The sequence below is a fragment of the Pan troglodytes genome, chromosome 12, assembly GCF_028858775.2.
Source record: "Pan troglodytes isolate AG18354 chromosome 12, NHGRI_mPanTro3-v2.0_pri, whole genome shotgun sequence".
In the NCBI taxonomy this organism is placed as follows: domain Eukaryota; kingdom Metazoa; phylum Chordata; class Mammalia; order Primates; family Hominidae; genus Pan; species Pan troglodytes.
Genome location: NC_072410.2, coordinates 88,933,544 through 88,943,171, shown reverse-complemented (window position 1 = coordinate 88,943,171; position 9,628 = coordinate 88,933,544). Strand labels below are relative to the sequence as shown.

Genomic DNA, 9,628 nt, shown 5'->3' with positions numbered 1-9,628 from the left:
TGTAAAATGCACCAGTCAGCACTCTGCAAAATGCATCAATCAGCGCTCTGTAAAATGTACCAATCAGCACTCTGCAAAACGCACCAATCGGCGCTCTGTAAAACGCACCAATCAGCGCTCTGTAAAATGCACCAATCAGCAGGAGTCTAAAGGTAGCCAATTGTGGGAAGGATTGAATAAAGGGCACTCTGATAGGACAGAAACAGAACATGGGCGGGGACAAATAAGGGAATAAAACTGGCCACCCCAGCTGACAGTGGCAACCCACTTGGGAGCTGTGAAAGCTTTGTTCTTTCAGTCTTCACAGTAGATCTTGCTGCTGCTCACTCTTTGGGTCTGTGCCGTCTTTAAGAGTTGTAACACTCACCTCAAAGGTCTGCAGCTCCATTCTTGAAGTCAACGAGACCACGGACCCCCCAGAAGGAACCAACTCCAGACACGAAAGGAATAGCAGGTATGTCTCAGGGTTTTTTGAGGATCAAACTGGAAAATGCTCTCAACTATTGTTATTAGTATACAGTAAGTGCTCAGCAGATTTTAGTTGTCATCAAATTATGTAGCATCTATCATTATCAAGTAACATCTGAACATGATGTGGACCATTCATATCCTAAAGACATAGGTGTTACCTTGTTATAATAATGCTCTGTTTCACTTTTTAGTGTTTTTGAGGATAAGGAAAATAACTATGGTAATGTTTCTGTATGACTTTAGTTTAAGAAACCCTTTGCTTTATGGATTTCTGGATGTGTTCCAGGACTTGGGGACTGGGGACGTGGCTTTTCCCATTACTTCTGCCACAAAAGTCTTACCTGGCACTCAACCTAATTTAAATGTACTAGGTGGGTCCCGGCCCTGTAGCTCATTTGGGTCTGTTATAAAATCAACACTCCCTCTGCAACTCAGGCAGTCTGCCTCAGAGGAGACGAAGCCAGCAGAAATGCATGCTGCCTGCCAATGTGGGGCTTGTCTTGGAGTCTGAACAGAAGGAAACTTCTCTATGTTTGTGCCAGGTTTTAGTGGTAGCATGTTGGGTCATGTACAAACGTGACACTTAGGATCTGAGTTGGAAATCCATGCTCTTAGACTCTGCCACACCTGCCTGCCTTCCCAGGTGGTTGGAGGAGTTGAGAGACCTGGTTAGTCTTATTCTTTATATATGAGTTTGTATTCTACAGGAAAGAAGCTTCTAGAAGTGCCACTTTCAGAAGTAAGCAGCCAGAAGCGTAGGAGGAAAAGGAATAAATCTTGCTCAATGTATTGAAAATTATTGATCTCTGAGGACTTTGTTGTTATTGTTTCAGATTGGCCTGGCGAAATGTGCAGAATGCCTTAAAGCTTCTATTCATCTTTCCTCTGTTAATTAGCTGTTACCCTGCCTGCATGTATTATGATCAGTGCTATCATCCTCTGTTTCACAAGGACATGGAGTGAATAATGTTAGCGGCCCTAAGTGCTCATAAGAGTGGAGCTCTAGCCTATATACTATGTGATGAGATGGAGCAGCTGGTGAGATGTGGTGAAAGTTTAAGCAGCATTTTTCCAACACAGGTCCTCTGACATTTTAATTTGTCTAAGTGCAGATTCTGAATCAGTAATTTTGACTAAATTGACTTATCAAGTCATTAAAAAATCAGTTACACATAGTTTTTGTTTATTTTCATGGCTCTCTGAATCAGCTAAGTCGATTGTCTTATTACAAAAGTAAATGGGCTGGGCGCGGTGGCTCACATCTGTAATCCCAACACTTTGGGAGGCCGAGGCGGGCGGATCACAAGGTCAGCAGATCCAGACCATCCTGGCTAACACGGTGAAACTCCATCTCTACTAAAAATACAAAAAAATTAGCCGGGCGTAGTGGCGGGCCCCTGTAGTCCCAGCTACTTGGGAGGCTAAGGCAGGAGAATGGCGTGAACCTGGGAGGCGAAGCTTGCAGTGAGCCGGGATGGCACCACTGCACTCCAGCCTGGGTGACAGAGTGAGACTCCATCTCAAAACAAAGGAAAACAAAACAAAAAAAGGCAAAATGGCAGTTTTTTTTTTTGTTTTTTTTTTTTACAACAGTCAAATGGAAAGAGAACAGAACAGAATCCAAGCCTCATTTTCTTCATTAGTCAAATATGGGATTTATGCTTGAATCCGGGAGGCAGAGGTTGCAGTGAGCTGAGATTGCGCCACTGCACTCCAGCCTGGGTGACAGAGTGAGACTCCATTTCAAAAAAAAAAAAAAAAAGAAAAGAAAGAAAACAGAAAAGGGATTTAATACGAATGTCACAAGTCTTAATAAGATAATGTTAATAAGGAAATAAGTGAAAGTGCTTTATAAACTATACAGCCCAGTATGAAAGTAAGGTGTTAGATTTAACAATATGTCATTAGGCTCATTAGGTTATTTTCTTGAGACTTTTCCTGCTTCATTTCCATTAAATATTCCAATTCATTTGGAGCTTTCAGCACATGCATAGGTTACATTTATTACTAAAGCTATGTTTTTTTTTTTTTTTTTGAGTCAGGGTCTTGTTCTATCACTCAGGCTGGAGTACAGTGGTGTGACCACGGCTTACTGCAGCCTTGAACTCCTGGGCTCAAGTGATCTATGATCTACCTGCCTTAGCCTCTTGAGTAGCTGGGACCACAGGCACGTGCCAACACATGTGACTAATTTATTTTTCATTTGTGGAGATGAGTTCTCACTATGTTACCCAGGCTGCTTCTGGACTCTTCAGATATATATCCACAATTACAATTTAACAAAAGAGAGTGAGACAGTAAGACACTTTTTATGTTGTGGAATGGAACCCAGCTGCCAGTTACCTTGACCCTCAAATTCTCATTCTCATCCCCATCTCCATCCCTATCTCCAAAGCAAAGCTATGTCTCCTTAAAGCTGATATTTTTGGAGCTTTCTTATTCCCCATCCCCATGAATGTGATTTTAAAAAACATTTAGAAAAATTATATGAGCTGTAGTGCCAAAAAGAAGTCCAGAAATGTAAGACTACTGAACCGACACTATGAATATGTTTATTTCCTCCTGATAATTTTGCTTCATGTTCATAGCTGATAGCAACAGATACGTGCAAGTAAGGGTGTGGGACTTGTTTTCAGCTGGCATTCATTCTTAGTGGTTGGTGCCAATGGTACCAATTGTTACAATGTTACACATGTCATTTGTATCTATATTTAGACTAATAACCTCCCACTCCCCTTCCCTTCCCTGTCATCTAAACAAGCCACCTTCTCTTAGCTTCTCCCAGGCCCCTTCTAATAATACCAGGTCCCCATCACCAAGGGTGACAGGAATGTGTCAAAGACATCTTTATGCCCTAAAATAAATTTTTAAAAGTTCAAGTTTATTGTTTCAGTAAAGAATGCAAACCCAGACAACTTCCATGGGAAAATAAACTTTTTTTTCTGCTTTTCAAAATAAACCTTCAAGTTGAAAAATCAAACCCTGCCTGTGAGTTAATGTTGAAAGTTTATAAAGACAATTATTTTGCAATTAGTGTCTGTAGAACTTGTTGGAATTACAAAGGACAATGACAACTGACTTCTTTATTTTGCAAAACTAAGGAGGCTAGCGTTTACCAACATTTTTTATGTGTACATCTTGTCTAACTGAAGTCTTTTAGTTAATTTTGTCTTAGAGTTCTTTGGTGTCCTTTGTAGTTACTGAGAAGCTTGGCTTTAAGCTGCATCCTACTCTTCTGTTCTGCATGTGAATGGCCAGATCCAGAAATATACCTGTGTTTAGATCCAGAAAATATACCTGTGTCAGAGGTGTATGAACCAGAGCAATTCCATCTTGAATAGGGGCTGGGTAAAATGAGGCTGAGACCTACTGGGCTGCATTCCCAGACAGTTAAAGCATTCTAAGTCAGGATGAGACAGGAGGTCGGCGCAAGGTACAGGTCATAAAGAACTTGCTGATGAAACAGGTTGCAATAGGCTGGGTGCAGTGGCTCACGCCTGTAATTTCAGCACTTCGGGAGGCCGAGGTGGGTGGATCACCTGAGGTCAGGAGTTCAAGACCAGCTGGCCAACATGGTGAAACCTCGTCTCTACTAAAAATACAAAAATTAGCTGGGCATGGTGGGCGCCTGTAATCCCAGCTACTCGGGAGGCTGAGACAGGAGAAATCACTTGAACCCAGGAGGCAAAGGTTGCAGTGAGCCAAGATTGCGCCATTGCGCTCCAGCCTGGGTAAGAAGAGTGAAACTCCATCTCAAACAAAACAAAACAAAACAGGTTGCAATAAAGAAGCCAGCCAAAACCCACCAAAACCAAGATGGCGATGAGAGTGACCTCTGGTTGTCCTCATTGCTACACTCCCACTAGCACCATGACAGTTTACAAATACCGTGGCAATGTCAGAAAGTTACCCTATATGGTCTAAAAGGGGAGGCATGAATAATCCACCCCTTATTTAGCATATAATCAAGAAATACCCATAAAAATGGGCAACCAGCTGGGCGCAGTGGCTCACACCTATAATCCGAGCACTTTGGGAGGCTGAGGCGGGCGGATCACGAGGTCAGGAGATCGAGACCATCCTGGCTAAAGCGGTGAAACGCCATCTCTACTAAAAATACAAAAAATTAGCCAGGCGTAGTGGCGGGCACCTGTAGTCCCAGCTACTTGGGAGGTTGAGGCAGGAGAATGGCGTGAACCCCGGAGGCAGAGCTTGCAGTGAGCCGAGATTGCGCCACTGCACTCCAGCCTGGGTGACAGAGCAAGACTCCATGTCAAAAAAAAAAAGCAAGCAGCAGCCCTCGGGGCTGCTCTGTCATTGGAGTAGTCATTCTTTTATTCCTCCACTTTCTTAATAAACTTGCTTTCACTTTGTGGACTCACACTGAATTTGTTCTTGTGCAAGATCCGAGAACCCTCTCTTCCAGTCTGGATCCAGACCCCTTTCCAGTAATACTTGTGGTCATTTTGTTTTTCCTGAAAAGGTTACTGTAAAGGGCTGAATAATGGCTCCCAAAGATGTCCAGATACTAATTTCTGGAACCTGTCAATGTTTTTGATACCAAAGGGACCTTCAAGATATGATTTAGTTCAGGATCTCAAGATGGAGGAATTATCCTGGAGCATTTGAGTGGCTCTAAAGGTAATCATATGTGTCCTTATAAGAGGATAATGGAAGGAGATGTTACTCAGAAGAAAAGTAGGAGATGTGACAATGGAAGTGAGAGATTGGAGTGACTCATGGAAAGGGACATGAGTCAAAGAATGTAGGAGGCCCGCAAAAGCTAGAAAAGCAAGTAAATAAATTCTCTAGAGTCTTCAGAAGGAACCAGCCCTGCCAGCCGTTAGACTTCTGACTTCCAGAACTGTGAGAGAATGCATTTGTATTATTCTAAACCACCAAAAGTGTGATAATTTGTTACAACAGCCATGGGACACTGATACAGGCAACTTTTCCCTACCCTTTGGAATCAGTTTCACCACCAGGACCAAGAGATTTATGTGGGAAATTACGGCACACATGTAGGCCATTTCCTTGGAGAATGGAGCCTGCCTAGGGAGAGAAAAGAGGCCACATTTGTTGTTTTCCTTATGTTCTTTTCTTTCCTCTCATGCAAATTGAGTTCTCAAGGTTTTAGGGTTCCGTCGTGGACAGTGCTTTTACCCTTGGAGGACCAAATAGGATCAGAGTGGTGTCTGGAACAATGCCAGAACTGAGGGCCTGCTTGGGGTTTCTTACCTGTAGGCTTTGAGCATCTGGTAAGATGAAGGCTAAAAAGGCTGGGTGCCTGGCTCATGCCTGTAATCCCAGCACTTTGGGAAGCCGAGGTGGAAGGATTGCTTGAGCTTGAGTTCGAGACCAGCCTGGGCAACATAGTGAGACCGCCATCTCTACAAAAAATTAAAAAAGTTAGCTGGGCCTGGTGACACATGCCTATAGTCCTAGCTACTAGGGAAGAGGGAGGATTGCTTCAACCCAGACAGGGGAGGATGCAGTGATCTGTGTTTGGAGCACTGCACTCCAACCTGAGCAAAAGAGTGAGAACCTGTCTCAAAAAACAAAAGACAAAAAGATGAAGGCTAAAAACCTGTGAGGATATTAAGAAGTGAAAAAGCCACTTACAGGAAAAGCTGACAATTGACAAAAGTTGGAAATGCTGTGTTTGAGGGGAAGCTCTCTTCTGCCTTGCCCCTGCTGGGCAGAATTTTATTAGGACAAAAGCCACAAAGAAAACCAAATCAACATAGAACTCACTAAGTCAGTTTTTTTTTAACCGTAATCTTTGTAGTGGACTGATTAGTGTCCCCTAAATTCATGTCCACAGGAATCTAAAAGAGTTGAACTCACAGAATCCGAGAGTAGAATGGTGTTACTAGGGACCTAGGGAAAGGGGAAAGGTAGTGGAGGAGATGTTGGGCTAAGGATACAAAATTACAGCTAAACAAGAATCAGTTCAAGAGATCTGTTGTGCATCACGGTGACCATAGTTAATAACAGTGTATTCTTAAAAATCACTGAGAGTTGATTTTTTTTTTTTTTTTTTTTGAGACAGAGTCTCGCTCTGTTGCCCAGGCTGGAGTGCAGTGGCGCAATCTCAGCTCACTGCAAGCTCCGCTTCCCAGGTTCATGCCATTCTCCTGCCTCAGCCTCCCGAATAGCTGAGACTACAGGTACCCGCCACCATGCCTGGCTACTTTTTTTGTATTTTTAGTAGAGACGGGGTTTCACCATGTTAGCCAGGATGGTCTCGATCTCCTGACCTTGTGATCTGCCCGCCTCGGCCTCCGAAAGTGCTGGGATTACAGGCATGAGCCACTGCACCTGGCCCACTGAGAGTAGATTTTAAATGTTGTCACAACAAAAAATAAGTATGTGAGGTAACGCATGTTACCAGAACACCAGGGATTCAGTCTAGGTGCTGCTGCATGGCTCACAGAAAGCCAATGACTGGGATGAGGGGTATGGCCAAGGAAGAAGGCTTTATTTGGGTGCTGTGGCCACGGACATGGCAGCTCAGTCTCAAATCTATCTCTCTGACTTACTGATACTAGGGGTTTATAGCAAGGAAGAAATGTAACAATGTGTAAGAAAACAGGAACTAGGGAGGGGAAGGAAGCAATCATGATGAATGGGGATTCCAGCATATCATTGTCCAGATGTAGTGATCTTATGAGTTTCAGTTTTTTGATACTTTTTTTTGAGAGGCCTAAAGATCATTTCCTGAGGAAGGAACTTAGACAAAACAAATGTAAGTTTCAAGCTTTAAGACCAGAAGATTCAACTTTCATGTTTATAAATAATAAAAAAGATCTATGAGACTATCAGGTTGGCTTCACATATGTTAATTAGCTAATTTTAGCCATTTTGCAGCATATACAAATTTTAAAACATGTTTTTACACTATATATACAGACATATTATTTTTGTTAATTAAAAATAAATTAATTGAAAAAATTCACATCCACCTGGGACCTCAGTATGTCACCTAGTTGGAAATAGGAGGCCTTTGCAGATGTAATTAGTTAAGGATCTGAACTTGATATCATACTGGATTTAGCGTGGACCTTAATTAAATCCAATGAATGGCATCTTTATAAGAAGAGGGGAGGGGACACAGACACAGAGAGATGGAGGCCATGTGAAGACAGAGGCAGAACTGAGAGTGATGTAGCTGCCAGGCAAGCAATGCCAAGGATTGCTGGGAGCCATCAGAGACTGGGAAGAGGCAGGAAGAATTCTTCCTGAGAGCCTTCGTAGGGATCATGGCCCTAACACAAACTTGATTTTGGACTTCTAGCCCTCAGAACTGTGAGAGAATAAATTTCCTTTGGTTTAAGCCACCAATTTGGTGGTAATTTGCTATAGCAGCCCTAGGAAATGAACATCTTCTTATAGCAAAGATGTCCTTTCCTTTCTTTCTTTTTTTTTCTTTTTTCTTTTTGAGATGGAGTCTTGCTCCGTCACGCAGGCTGGAGTGCAGTGGCATGATCTCGGCTCACTGCAACCTCTGCCTCCTGGGTTCAAGCACTTCTCCTGTCGCAGCCTCCCGAGTAACTGGGACTACAGGTGCCTGCCACCATGCGCGGCTAATTTTTGTATTTTTAGTAGAGATGGGGTTTCACCTTGTTGATCAGGCTGGTCTCGAACTCTTGACCTCAGGTGATCCACCTGCCTCAGTCTCCCAAAGTGCTGGGATTACAGGCGTGAGCCACCATGTCTGGCCCTCCTTTCGTTTCAAATGTCACTTTCTTGATCTTTCTGGAGGCTAACACTTATGCAATTTATATATACACAATTTGAGAGGACTATATGTGGTCACAATTTGTAAGAGCTTATTTATATTGAAAGTGGGCTTTCTGTAGGGCACATAGTTGCAGCTTTTCTTTTTCTCCAATATGGCAATCACTGTCTTTTAACTGGCCTGTTTAGACTGTTCATTTTTAATGTGGTTATGGATATAGCACCATTATGTTTTATCATATTTGGAATTATTTTCTACTTGTTGCATTAGTTCTTTTCCCCTCTTTTTCTGGTTTTTACATAATTCAGTTTTATCTTCTCTCTTGGTATCTTATATATATATGTGTGTGTATATATGTGTATATATATGTGTGTGTATATGTGTATGTATATGTGTGTATATATGTGTATATATATGTGTATGTGTCTGTATATATATGTGTATATATATGTGTGTATATATGTGTATATATATGTGTGTGTGTATATATATATGTGTATATGTGTGTGTGTGTGTATATATATATATATATATATTTTTTTTTTTTTTTTTTTTTTTGAGACGGAGTCTTGCTCTGTTGCCCAGGCTGGAATGCAGTAGCGCAATCTTGGCTCACTGCAAGCTCTGCCTCCTGGGTTCATGCCATTCTCCTGCCTCAGCTGCCTGAGTAGCTGGGAATACAGGTGCCAGCCACCACGCCCAGCTAATTTTTTTTTTTTTTGTATTTTTAGTAGAGACGGGGTTTCACCATGTTAGCCAGGATGGTCTCGATCTCCTGACCTCGTGATCCACCCGCCTCGGCCTCCCAAAGTGCTGGGATTACAAGCGTGAGCCACCGCGCCCCGCCTATATTTCTTTTTTAAAAAACATTTTTAGTGATTGCTCTGTGATTTACAATATACTTCTAAGTTCATCTTTAAATAGTACTATACCATTTCATGTGTAGTGTAGAGTTTGCACCAGACTGTTCCCAATAACTCTTTCCTGTCCCTCATGATATTGTGATTTATTTTACTTATTCTTATGCTATAATCACCTAACACATTGTTACTATTATGGCTTTTAGCAGTTGTCTTGTAGATAAATTAAGAAAAATTGTTTTTACTTTTATTCCTTCTCTGATGCTCTTCTTTTCTTTATGTAGATCCAAGTTTTTTACCTCTTTAAATATCCATCTGCCTCAAAAACTTCTTTTAATATTTTTTGGAGTGTTTGAGTTCTTGGTAAATTCTGGATATTAGTCCCCTGTTGAATGGATAGTTTGCAAATATTTTTTCCCATTTTGCAGTTTCCTTATTCACTCTTGATTTTTTCTTTTGCTGTGCAGAAGCTTTTTAGTTTTAATTAAGTCCCATTTGTCTATTTTTGTCTTTGTTGCCTATGTTTTTGAGGTCTTAGTCATAAATTCTTTGCCTA

General features: G+C 41.7%; 1 long non-coding RNA gene across 1 annotated transcript in view; it reads left to right on the top strand.

The window, feature by feature from the left end:
• Nucleotides 1-215: 215 nt before the first annotated feature.
• LOC107973427 (uncharacterized) overlaps nt 216-9,628 on the top strand; it is a 585,387-nt gene continuing 575,974 nt past the window's right edge. Inside the window, exon 1 of the long non-coding RNA XR_010149159.1 lies at nt 216-519. This is a non-coding gene — a long non-coding RNA (uncharacterized LOC107973427). The remainder of the gene's footprint in view (nt 520-9,628) is intronic.